A 12,620-nucleotide genomic window follows, 5' to 3' on the forward strand; every position below is an offset into this window, starting at 1 on the left:
TATCTTTAGATAAGGTTATATGCGCATAGGACCCCTGATTCCACATGACTGTGCCCTTATAAGAAGGGAAAATCACACACACACACACACACACACACACACACACACACACACACACACACAGAATGTCACATGACGATGAGGGCAGAGATCTGGCGATACCTCTACAAGACAAGGGACGCCAAGCACGGCCAGCAGCCCCGCGGGCCGAGGCCGGAACCTGCCACACCTTCATCTCAGACTTCTCCAGAATCGAGACTAATTTCTGTTGCTTAAATCACCCAGTATAGGGTACTTTGCTAGAGCAGATGTTGGGGCTCAGAAGCCAATACCCCAAAATATTGGGCTTTGTGCAAGTGGCACTGAAAGGGAGTTTCAAGGCCTCTTGCTCCCCCGTCCCCACCGTCTCTCCCAAAGTTCCTGATGTGTCCTTACCTCCTTCAAGTCCGACCCACAAAAAAAGAAAGGAATGACCTCTGGTCCCTTCCCTGAGTTTTCATTAACTGAACCCATATCTCAGGAAGGAAGGCGGACACCCAACACGCCGGGACAGACTTCGCAGAACCATGGTCTGCCTGGGGGGCCCAGCAGACTTTGCCCAAGACCGTGGCACACTCCTCACCCACAGAGTCCTCCGCGGTGAGCAGACACTGCCCTCTGCAGAAGACCTCTTTCCCCTCCTCTAGCCTGGTTCGCCAGGATCCCAGCCACCACTGCTTGTGGAACCTCAAGAGGGTGTTTCAGCTTCCCAACCCCGTGGGGACTGGTTCCTCGTTGTGAAGGCTCCCATGCCACATAAAACTAGGATCAAATCAATCTGTACCCTTTTTCTCCAATTCAACTGCCTTTTGCAAGTTGATTTTTCAGCAAACCTTCAGAGAGCGGGGAAAACTCTCCCCTTAGCCCTTACACAGATCTAGGAAGCTAATCTCCAGCTGTAACATTCCATCACAAGAGCCCAGAGCCACAGCGTGTGGGAACCCATCACATGGCGGGGCTGTCACCAGAGGGACTGTGCCGCTGGCACAGCTCTGCCTGCTGGCCAGGGCCTACTCCGTTTCAGAGCTGGTATACACATACCCCCAAAGAAGAACCGTGGGAGTCACAGCTTAAGCCAGGCCGTGGACTTCCAGTGACATCACATGACTCTGGGGTGACTGCTTCACCCCCTATTTGTGCCTATGAGATGCATTGTCTCTTCCTCTGCAGCGGAACTGAATGAGTACTTCCCAAGCCGCTTTGTTCTCCAGATGTGAATCGCGTCACTGTACCAGCCTCGTCTTCCTTCTGGGGGACAGCGTGGGGCCGGGAGATATTTAACATCACCCCCTTGAGGCTTTGATGGGACTCCCTCTGCCACAATTTTTGGAGGTTGGGAAAGTTGCTAAAGGCTGCAGAACTCCAGCCAAAGGGACCCCAAACTCAGGAGAGTGGTGAGTAGGACCTCCACCACCAGAGTCCATGCACTGGGCGCCACACTTCCATTGGCCCTGAGAGCGCATGTTCAGCCCCAGCAGGCAGGGCAGGCGCCCAGTGTGGCCGCAGGTGCTGCTTCTCAGTCTTGGTCAAGGAAAGTGGGATTTGGAATTATACTTTATCAGTAATGCTTTTGGGTGGTTGTATGTTCTTAATAAACAAATGGCATTATTGTCAAGTAGTTCACATTCAAGTTTTTCATGAACTCAGTCTTCTTAAATCCATTTTTATTTTTTTGTAATTTTTCTCTTAAAACAATCAGTTTGCTTCCTGGAAGAATTTGCCTAAATAATGGTAATAGACCACGTGCTGTTTGTCATGGTTCCAGGCTCCCAGCTTGGGCTAGCTTGTGAGAGCTGCTGGGCTACCTCACTCCAGATCTTTCTCTGTGAGGTTTCCATGGCTCAGGTGCAGCCCTGAGTGCAGATGTGGAGGGAAAACAAGCAGGCAGGTGCCTTTGGCTGGGAAGTGCTGTGGGGTGTGTCCCAGACTACCTGGAAAGAGAAAATTCATGGACTCTTTTTATGTCTGTTGCAAACACACACACATACACACACACGCAGAGAGAGAGAGAGAAAGAGAGAGAGAGATTTTCAGAATTTTGTGGAAGGTTGATATGTAGAAGACCCTCAAAAGACATACTGAATCACATACATGCAAACTCAAGGGTGGAGACAGTGAGAAGACAGACAGCACCCTGACCGTAGCCAGATTCTAGGAGAGGGCTTTGTCCACCTGCAAGACCATGAAGATTCCCACACTGTGCTGCAAAATCACTGTTCTAAGAGAAGGAACCTCACAGTCTGCAGCCTGGCCATGCTTTCCATTGGTGACTTTTTTTTAAGAACCCATGACTGGCTAGGGTACTGGGATGGAGGTTAGAAGCAGATATTTTACTGAATATTGTTTTACTTTAAAAAAAAAGTTTTAAATTGTGTCATGTTAATATCTATTCAAAACCTTAAAGTTAAAAGCAATATGAAAGAAAATAATTTCCCTGGCTGGGCACAGTAGCTTATGCCTGCAATCCCAATACTTTAGGAGGCCGAAGCAGGAGGATCGCCTGAGCACAGGAGTTTAAGACCAGCCTGGGCAACATAGTGAGACCCTGACTCTACAAAAAATTTTAAAAGTAGCCAGGCAGGGTGAAGCATGACTGTGCCGCAGCTACTCAGGAGACCAAGGTGGGAGGATGGCTTGAACCTGGAGGTTGAGGCTGTGGTGAGCCATGATCATGCCCCTGCACTCCAGCCTGGGAGGCACTCCACCCTGTCTCAAACAAAAAAGAAAAAAAATAATCTCGGTTGGACTCAATATAGTACCCTTTGATATGAAAAAGAGGAAGACATTGCAATATCTATTTTCTCCTTTGCTATTTTTTAACTTTCATTTTAGGTTTAGGGGTATATGTGCAGGTTTGTTGCACAGGTCAATTTGTGTCATAGGGATTTGCTGTGCAGGTTACTTCATCACCCAGGTATTAAGGCTAGTACTCATTAGTTACTTTTGCTGGTACTTTCCCTCCTCCCATCCTCCTCCCTCCAATATGCCCCAGTGTATGTTGTTCCCCTCTATTTGTCCACGTGCTTCCATCATTTAGCTCCCACTTATAAAAGAACAGGCAGTATCTGGTTTTCTGTTCCTGCATTAGTTTGCTAAGGATGATGGCCTCCAGCTCCAACCAAGTTCCTGCAAAGCACATGATCTCATTCTTTTTTATGGCTGCATAGTATTCCCCATGGTGTAGATGTACCACATTTTCTTTACCCATCTGTCATTGATGGACATTTAGGTTGATTCCACATCTTTGCTATTGTAAATAGTGCTGCAATAACATCCACGTGCATGTGTCTTTATGGTAGAATGATTTATATTCCTCTGAGTATATAACCTAGTAATGGGATTGCTGGGTCAAATGGTAGTTCTATTTTTAGCTGTTTGAGAAATTGGCACACTGCTTTCCACAAAAATTGAACTAATTTACACTCTCAACAATGTGTAAGTGTTCCCTTTTCTCTGCAACCTCTCCAGCATCTGTTATTTTTTGACTTTTTAATACAGTTATTTGACTGCTGTGAGATGGCATCTCACTGTGGTTTTGATTTGCAGTTCTCTAGTGATCAGGGATGTGGAGCTTTTTTTCATATGCTTGTTGGCCACATGTATGTCTTCTTTTGAAAAGTGTCTGTTCATGTCCTTCACCCACTTTTTAATGGGATTGGTCTTTTTCTTATGCATTTGTTGAAGTTCCTAGATGCTAGATATTAGACCTCTGTCAGATGCATAGTTTGCAAACATTTTCTCCCATTCTGTAGGTTGTCCATTACTCAGTTGATAGTTTCTTTTACTGTGCCTAAGCTCTTAAATTTAACTGGATTGCATTTGTCAATTTTTACTTTTGTTGCAATTGCTTTTGGTGTCTTTGTCACGAAGCCTTTGCCCGTTCCTATGCCCAGAATGATATTGCCTAGGTTGTCTTCAGGGTTTTTATAGGCTGGAGTTTTATATTTAAGTCCTTGATCCATCTTGAGTTGATTTTTATATATGATATAAGGAAGGGGTCCAGTTTCAATCTTCTGCATATGGCTAATGGCTAGCCAGTTATCCCAGCATCATTTATTGAATAGGGAGTCCTTTCCCATTGCTTGTTTTTTGTCACTATTGCTGACTTATTAGCATTACCTTTTTCTAATACTGAGAGAAAAAAGAAAGTCATCAGTTCTATTTTTGGGATTTTGAGCCCAAGATTGGTGAAACTCTTTTTATTTTTTTATTTTTTTGAGACAGAGTTTCGCTCTTGTTACCCAGGCTGGAGTGCAACGGTGCGATCTCAGCTCACCGCAACCTCTGCCTCCTGGGTTTGGGCAATTCTCCTGCCTCAGCCTCCGGAGTAGCTGGGATTACAGGCATGTGCCACCATGCCCAGCTAATTTTTTGTATTTTTAGTAGAGACGGGGTTTCACCATGTTGACCAGGATGGTCTTGATCTCTTGACCTCGTGATCCACCTGCCTTGGCCTCCCAAAGTGCTGTGATTACAGGCTTGAGCCACTGTGCCCGGCCTGGCCAAACTCTTTTGCTGTCACAGATCAAGTGCCCACCAAAAGCCAGCGTGGATCTGTGGCTGTGGCCCAGGGGGACTGGGTGATGTTTCATGAGGAGGACCACAAGATGCAGAGGTGGCTCTGTGCTGTGGGCACTCACTCTTTGGATGGGGCGCGTGCAATCAGCATGTGTGATGTGCCTCCTGTGTGCTCTGGTGCCTGGACACAGTCACTCTGCACAGACAGTGGTACCTGGGATGAGAACTCAGGGACCAGGAAGCTTCTCTGGGGGCAATGAACCAGGTCATACATCACTACACTTTCTCCACACTCCTCGTTTCTTTCCACAAAAAGTGACATTCTTGTTAAAACTGTAGAGTAGAACTTCTAGTTGCTGAATACAAAAGGCAAAGTACAATTTAGACGAAGGTGAGAAGTTACCATCCAGGTACAATTTGCTGCCTTTTTCACTAAATCCCAAACTCAGAATTCTTTTCTTTCTCAAACTTTAGTGTGAGCAGTTTTAGGGTAGAGGCCCAGGCACCTGCACTTTAAAGAGCATCATCCAATGGCTGTTAGTATACTCACTGACATGTGCAACCATCACCACAGTCAATTTTAGAACATCTTCATCACCTCAGAAAGATGCCCCACACCCTTTAGCTATGACCCTCCTAGTCCCCCCTGCTTCTCCTTATCCCTAAACAACTACTGATGTGTTTTCTGTCTCTGTAGATTTCCCTACTCTGGACTTTCATGTGAATGGTTTCATACAGTATGTGACCTTTTGTGACTGCTTTCTTTTACTTAATGTAATGTTTTCAAGGTCCATTCATGTCATAGCATATGTCAGTACTGCATTCCTTTTCATGGCCAAATAATCTTCCATTGTGTGAATATGCCACATTTTGGATTTATCCATTTGTTTGCTGATGGATATTTGGGTTGTTTCTACCATTTAGATATCATGAATAATGCTGCTATAAACATTCGTGTCCCAGTTTTTGTGTGCTTATGTATTTTCATCTCTCCGGGGTGTGTGCCTGGGAGCGGAATTGCTGTTTGATATGGTAGCCCCATGGACCAGTGTCTGAGGAACCACCAGAATGCTTTCCACCCTGGCTGCACCATTTCACATCTTCATGAGCAGTTTACAAGGGTTCCAATTTCTGTACATCCTCAAAACACTTGTTATCTGAATTTGTGATTCCCAGCATCCTCCTGGGTGGGAAGTGGTTTGATCTGCATTTCCCAATGTCTGATGATACTGAACATTTTTTCATGCACTTCTTGGCCGAGGGATCTACCCTCCACCTCACCCAGTCAAGGGATTCTGACAGAGGGGTTCCACCTATCACATTTTGAGAACATTTTCAATTTCAAGTATAAAAGTCCCCCTAGATTTTTCTTGGCTTTTCCAGGGTGTATCTCTTGCTTCAAGGTTCTGAAACTAAGCTCAGTTCTTATTTAATCTAGGGCTCAGCTTATTTTTAATTAATTAATTCTGCTGATGATTTTCACAAGATAGGAGCTGGTATTTTCTCTCAAGCAGTTTGTTAAGCTAAACAGAGAGAGATTATGGCCAGAAAACACATGTACATTCTCTGCGAATACTGCAAAACATGACAAGGTATTTCCCCCCACCTCAAAAAAAAAAAAAAAAGCCTTCCCTATCCATCAGGGATTTGATTAAGGAGATCTACACCTGTTTGTTCCCACCAGCTTTTAGTTCTTTATGTTAATAGACTCCCAACTTACTATGGAGGAATGCAGGCTTTTCCTGGAGCCTGGATTTCTAAGCAGGTGCGTGCTAATTTCCCATTATCCATTTCTTCTGCACACAGTCTCATGAAGGGTCTGAGGATGCAGGACTGCCAGGTGGGCTCTTTCCAAGCTCCCGGAAGCCTCCTCATCTCTCATCCCTAGTGCCAGCAAATCCCAGAGGGAGGTATCCTGTACGTGAGGCCCCCCACCACCCTTCCTTGGCCAGCCCTGCTCATCCGCAGCTAGTCTCCCCACCTGCAGGATTCCTCAGACCAAATGCCTTGTCAGTGTTGGTGGTGCAGATGGCCCCCAAGCACCACCACTTTCCTCCCACTCCACTTTCAGAGCCTACAAGTTTCTAGTGTGAACCCCAGAAAAGTATGTCCTTGTGCCCAACGACTCACAGAGCTCTCCCAGAATGCTTCAAGTGGCTGTTCAAAACCAGGATTTCACTGTCTACATCAGTCTATGCTAAACCACCCATGTTACAAGAAAACTGGCATCCTGAGCAGCAAGTGGTTCCTGGGATCAGTGGCGTGACCACAGGTGTGGCAGCCATGAGCTCAGGTTGGCCCAGGGCACTGCCTGCTTGTCAAGGCCCAGCCTTCCCCAACCCTGCTCTCTCATTTTAATGGAAAGTTTCAAACATGCACAAACATAGACAGATGGTGATAGTGAGTCCCCATATGCCCATCAGCCAGTTCTGTCAATTACCAACACGTGGCCCATCTAGTTTCCGGATATCCCCTCCCAGGCCCCCCACACTCAGCATCCAGATAATCCTTCAGCAAATTCCAGACGTTGCATTATTGCATCTGTAGGCTGTTCAGCACATATCTTTAGGGCAAGCATGTGTATACATATCAATAATACCATGAACACACTGTAAAATAGCAATAATTCCTTTGCATCAACAAATATACAACTTTATCATATTATCCCATAAACATATTTCTACCATTGATTTTTCAAATTGGATCTACACTTTACATTAGTTTGGTATACATTTTTCTTTCTTTTTTTTGAGACAGACTCTTACTCTGTCACCCAGGCTGAAGTGCAGTGGTGCAATTTCGGCTCACTGCAATCTCTGCCTTCCAGGTTCAAGTGATTCTTCTGCCTCAGCCTCCCAAGTAGTTGGGATTACAGGTGCCTGTAGCCATGCCCCACTAATTTTTGTATATTATAGTAGAGGCAGGGTTTCACCATGTTGGCCAGGCTGGTCTCGAACTCCTGACTTCAAGTGATCCACCTACCTCATCCTCCCAAAGTGTTGGGATTACAGGCATGAGCCACCGTGCCTGGCCTCTGCCCCGAATTTCTGATCTGACCTTGAAGTGCCTGGAATGGGCACCCTGCCACAGCCTGGCTGCCTGTACAGGGCATAAAGGGAATGGCAGCGCTCTCTTGGGGAACCTCAGTGAGGATTGGAGAGCTAGTCGAGAAAGGAGAGCCGTGTTTTGATGGGTATGTGTGTAACCTGCTCATCCTGGCTGTGTGAGCCCAGGCAGTCTCTTGACCTTTCTCATGCTTCAGGTCACAGTGAGGCCCTGCTTCACTGGATTTTCAGAGTGATTGGTGACGTCGTGGCTATGAAGTGCTTGGCCCAGTGCCTGTCCTCCATGCGTGTAAAGACGCAATAAAAATGTAAATGTAACCTTATTGCAAATGGACACGACTCCTACTAATCGACAAACCATGTGATGTGTAGAATCCCTAACTCGCTCCAGCACTAGCATCTGAGGGACGCTGCAAACATCACAGCCGGATTTGGCTTCTAATGAAGTGATGCCGATTTCTTCTAACACAGGTGCTTTAGCACAGACTGATGTAGACAGCGAAATCCTGGCTCTGGACAGCCACTCGCAGCGTTCTGGGAGAGCCCTGTGAGTCGTTGGGCACAGGGACACACTTTTCTGGGGTTCACACCAGAAACTTGTAGGCTGGGGGTCAGGTACTATCACCCCCTGGAGGTTCATAGTGAGGGCAGTCCCCATGCACCTGGGGCAGGAGGCGGGTGGAGCGCAGAGGCACCGTTTCACGGAGCTGCCAGGAAAGGCACAGGGATCGGGTCTTCCCCTAAGCACGCGCCAGCTAGGGCGGCTGCCCCCCCTAAGTGCGCGCCGGCTAGGGTGGCTGTCCTCCCCTAAGCATGCGCTGGCTAGGGCGGCTGTCCTAGCTTCTCAGCAGGTTGTCATCTGTGGCTCACCAGACAGAGATGCTGCCCTGGTGACTGCCACTCTGCTGGCTTGGGACCCTGGCATGTTCAGAAGGTTCTCCCATGGCACCCTGGCTCTTACAGCACACCCTGTATCCCAGTGAACCAGGTGCCATCAGGAGCTCATGGCATCTGGGGGGTGGGTAGCCTTTGTTGGCTGGAGCCAAGAGCCAGCTTCTGAAGGAGTCACAGAAGGAGAAGAGGTGGGTGGGTCCAGCCAGCATCTACTGGTCCCAGCGCAGAGCTCCTGCCGAGGAGGAAATAAGTGCATGCGGTTTGTTTGTGGGAGGGAGGCTGGACGGGCTGTTGTACGGTTGGTCTCACTGTCACACGGCAGGCAGCAGCAAGGCTGGAGCAGGGGACCTGAGCCCTGAGGTCCTCCCCTGCCTCATCGTTAGCCCTAGTGAGGAGGTGGTGGCTCTCTGCCCCCAGAGCACCTCTCCGAAGGCCCCTCAATGTCCCAGTGTTCCCAGTCTCAATTGTGCTTTCAAGTGGTTACAATGCCCCACTTCTTCAGAAGCACCGTGGTTGGGACAAAGGTGCTTTTCATGGCACACATAGCATAGACAGGGACACATGCTCAGCTTCCGGTGCCACAGCACAAGAAGTCGGGGTGCTGTCCCCTGCTAACCCCAGAAGGAACGGAAAGCATTGTGAAAGGGAGAGAAACAGTGCTAAGACAAGGCACACACAGATGGAACTCCCCAAAGACTGCAGATGAGGAGGGGTCCCCTGCACCTTTGAGGACTAGCTCCAGGGCACTGGGATGCAGATGAGGAGGGGTCCCCTGCACCTTTGAGGACTAGCTCCAGGGCCTTGGGATGCAGATGAGGAGGGGTCCCCTGCACCTTTGAGCTCTGGTGCCCTGGGATCCCAGAGTGCATGGTGCTCAGGGAGAAGTGTTTGCATGTTTCAACATCCCAGTTTGCCTGAAGCAGTCCTATTACCCAGCTCTGCACCTTGTACTGCAGGCCGGAGGAGCTGGGAGGAGCACTGCCTGGAGCTCACCTGGAGGCTCTGTCCCTGCTCCAGGGAGCAGGCAGGGTTTGCTTGTTGAGCTCCTGGTGTCAAGGCCCAGGTTATTGGTCATTCTTAACCCATTCTTGGAGGCTGAGATTATCTGGGGTACAAGCATTTGTGCCTTGTAAAGTGTACTGAACAGAGCTTGTGAGCTTTTAAGTGGACCCTTTTTATCTTCACCCGAATCATGCTCTCCCCTGGTTTGGGAAAGTTTGCACCAGGTGGTGTTCCCAGTGCTGAGCCTGGCACTGGGCCATGCTGTGGGGACATTGCCTCCCAGGAAGAAAAATTATCGTAGGACAGTCCTGATCAAGACACAGTATGAGTTCACCCTTCAAACTCCCCATCCACTTCAAGCAAAGCAATTGCATATACTTCAAGATGATGATGATGATGATGATGATGATGATGATGATGATGATTTGAGACAAGGTCTCACTCTGTCATCCTCAAGCCTCCTTAATTGCTGGGACTACGGGTATGTACCACCTTTCCTGGCTAAGTTTTTACACCTAATTTATGTAGGGACAGTCTTTATATTGCCCGAGCTGGTCTCGAACTCCTGGGCTCAAGTGATCCTCCTACCTTGGCTTCCCAAGGTGCTGGGATTGCAGGTGAGTGCCACTGGAACACTGAGAACTATAAGCCACCAGCTAAAGACCTGGACCTGGAATGGGCGTCGTAAAGCACCGGGTGGAGGCGGCCATTGCATTTTAGGCAGAGCTCGCAACAGAGAAAGAGAATAAAATGACTATCATTCAAGTCGAGGCTACAAGCCAAGTTCTGAAGTGTGTGAGAAAGTCACGCCATGAGAAAAATGGCTCTTGCGACGGATTTGAAGTGGGTTCATCACCGCTGGCATCCAAAGAGTAGAACGTGTTTAAAATGGATACAAATCAAGTACGTTTAAATTCTTAGAGAGAAAAATGAAAGATTAACACCCAAATTAAAGAATGAGAAATGGGCCAGGCATGGGGGTTCATGCCTATAATCCCAGCACTTTGGGAGGCCGAGGCGGGCAGATCACGAGGTAGAGAGATCGAGACCATCCTGGCCAACATGGTGAAACCCCGTCTCTACTAAAAATACAAAAATTAGCTGGCCCTGGTGGCGTGCGCCTGTAGTCTCAGCTACTCGGGACACTGAGGCAGAATTGCTTGAACCCAGGAGGCGGAGGTTGCAGTGAGCTGAGGTCGCGCCACTGCACTCCAGCCTGGCGCCTGGCAATGGAGTGAGGCTCTATCTTAAAAAAAAAAAAAAAAAAGAGAAATGACAAAATGTAAGCAGGCACCTATGAATCAGGAGCAGAAGGGTGCCAGGTGTGGTGGCTCATGCCTGTAATCCCATCACTTTGGGAGGACAAGGCAGGCAGATCACTTGAACCCAGGAGTTCAAGACCAACCTGGGCAACATGGTGGGACCCCCACGCCATGCCTGTTTTTATAAAATATAAAAATTAGCTGGATGTGGTGACATGCACCTATAGTCCCAGCTACTTAAGAGGCTGAGGTGGGACAATCACTTGAACCCAGGAGGTGGAGTCTGCAGTGAGCCATGATCACACCACTGTCCTTCAGCCTGGGCAACAGAGTGAGATCCTGTCTCAAAAATAAAATAAAAATAGATGGGTATGAAAATCAACCAAATTAGACATCCTGAAAATGTAAACTAGTCAGTGAAATAACTAAAGAGTGTAAATTCTAGACTGGGCACAAAGTGAGAGATGATGAACTGAAAAACATTGCAAAGAATTTGCCCAGGAAGCATAGCAGAGAGATAAAAAGAAAAAAGAGAAAAACTAAGAGATTTGGAAGATATGTGATATGTGATTGAAAGACTCCAAATATGGTAGGAGTTCTGGAAGAAAATAGAGGAAACGAGGCCGGGCCCTGTGGCTCACACCTGCAATCCCAGCACTTCGAGAAGCCAAAGGATGAGGATCGCTTGAGCTCAGGAGTTCCCGACCAGCCTGGGCAAAAGAGACCTCATCTCTACAAAAAATGTAAAAGAATCAGTCCAGGCATGGTGGCTTGTACCTTTAGTCCCGGCTTCTCAGAAGGCCGAGGCAGGAGGATAGCTTGAGCCTGGGAGATCCAGGCTGCAGTGAGCTATGATCACACCATTGCACTCTAGCCTGGGCAACATAGCAAGACCCTGTCTCTACAAAAAGTTTAAAAATGAGCCGGGCTTGGTGGTGCACACCTGTAGCCCCAGCCACTCAGGAGGCTGAGAGAGAAGAATCACTTGACACTAAGAATTTAAGCTTGTGGTGGGCAATGGTTATATCACTGCACTCCAGCTTGGGCAACAGAGTGAGACTCTGTCTCAAAAGATAAATAAGTAAAAATCATTGCAGGTTGGCATCTTATTCTGTGACAGACAGTACGGAGGCACTTTGGGTGATGGAAAGAAGAGAAAGGAAGTCCTGGCCCTCCTGGAGCTCACGTTCATGACAGCCAGACAGATCATCATTAAGTAAACAAATAACAATATTATATAGTGACAAGAAGGCCAGGCACGGTGGCTCATGCCTGCAAACCCAGCACTTCGGGAGGCTGAAGCAGATGGATCACCTGAGGTCAGGAGTTAAAGACCAACCTGGACAAGATGGTGAAACCCCATCTGTACTAAAAATACAAAAAAATCCGGGTGTAATGGCAGACACCTGTAATTCCAGCTACTCAGGAGGCTGAGGCAAGAGAATCGCTTGAAGCCAGGAGGTGGAGGTTGCAGTGAGCCAAGATCATACCACTGCACTCCAGCCTGGGTGACAGAGTGAGATTTCATCTCAAAATATATATATGGTGGTAAGAAAATAATATCCAGGCTGTACTGGGTTAAATAACATTCCTCCAAAATCGCATGTCTGCCTGGAACCTCAGAACATGGTCTTATTTGGAAACAGGGTCTTTGCAGATGTAATTAGCTAAAATTAGAATACTCAGGAGTAGATTGGGCCCTAAATACCAAACCCAGTGTTCTCCTAAGATGAGAGGAACAGACACAGAGAGAGGCTGGCCATGTGACACAGAGGCAGAGGCTGGAATGACCCGGCCACAGCAAGGCGCGCCAGGGACTGCCGCCAACACCAGAAGCTGG

This window comes from Callithrix jacchus, chromosome 13 (assembly GCF_049354715.1).
Source record: "Callithrix jacchus isolate 240 chromosome 13, calJac240_pri, whole genome shotgun sequence".
NCBI lineage: Eukaryota > Metazoa > Chordata > Mammalia > Primates > Cebidae > Callithrix > Callithrix jacchus.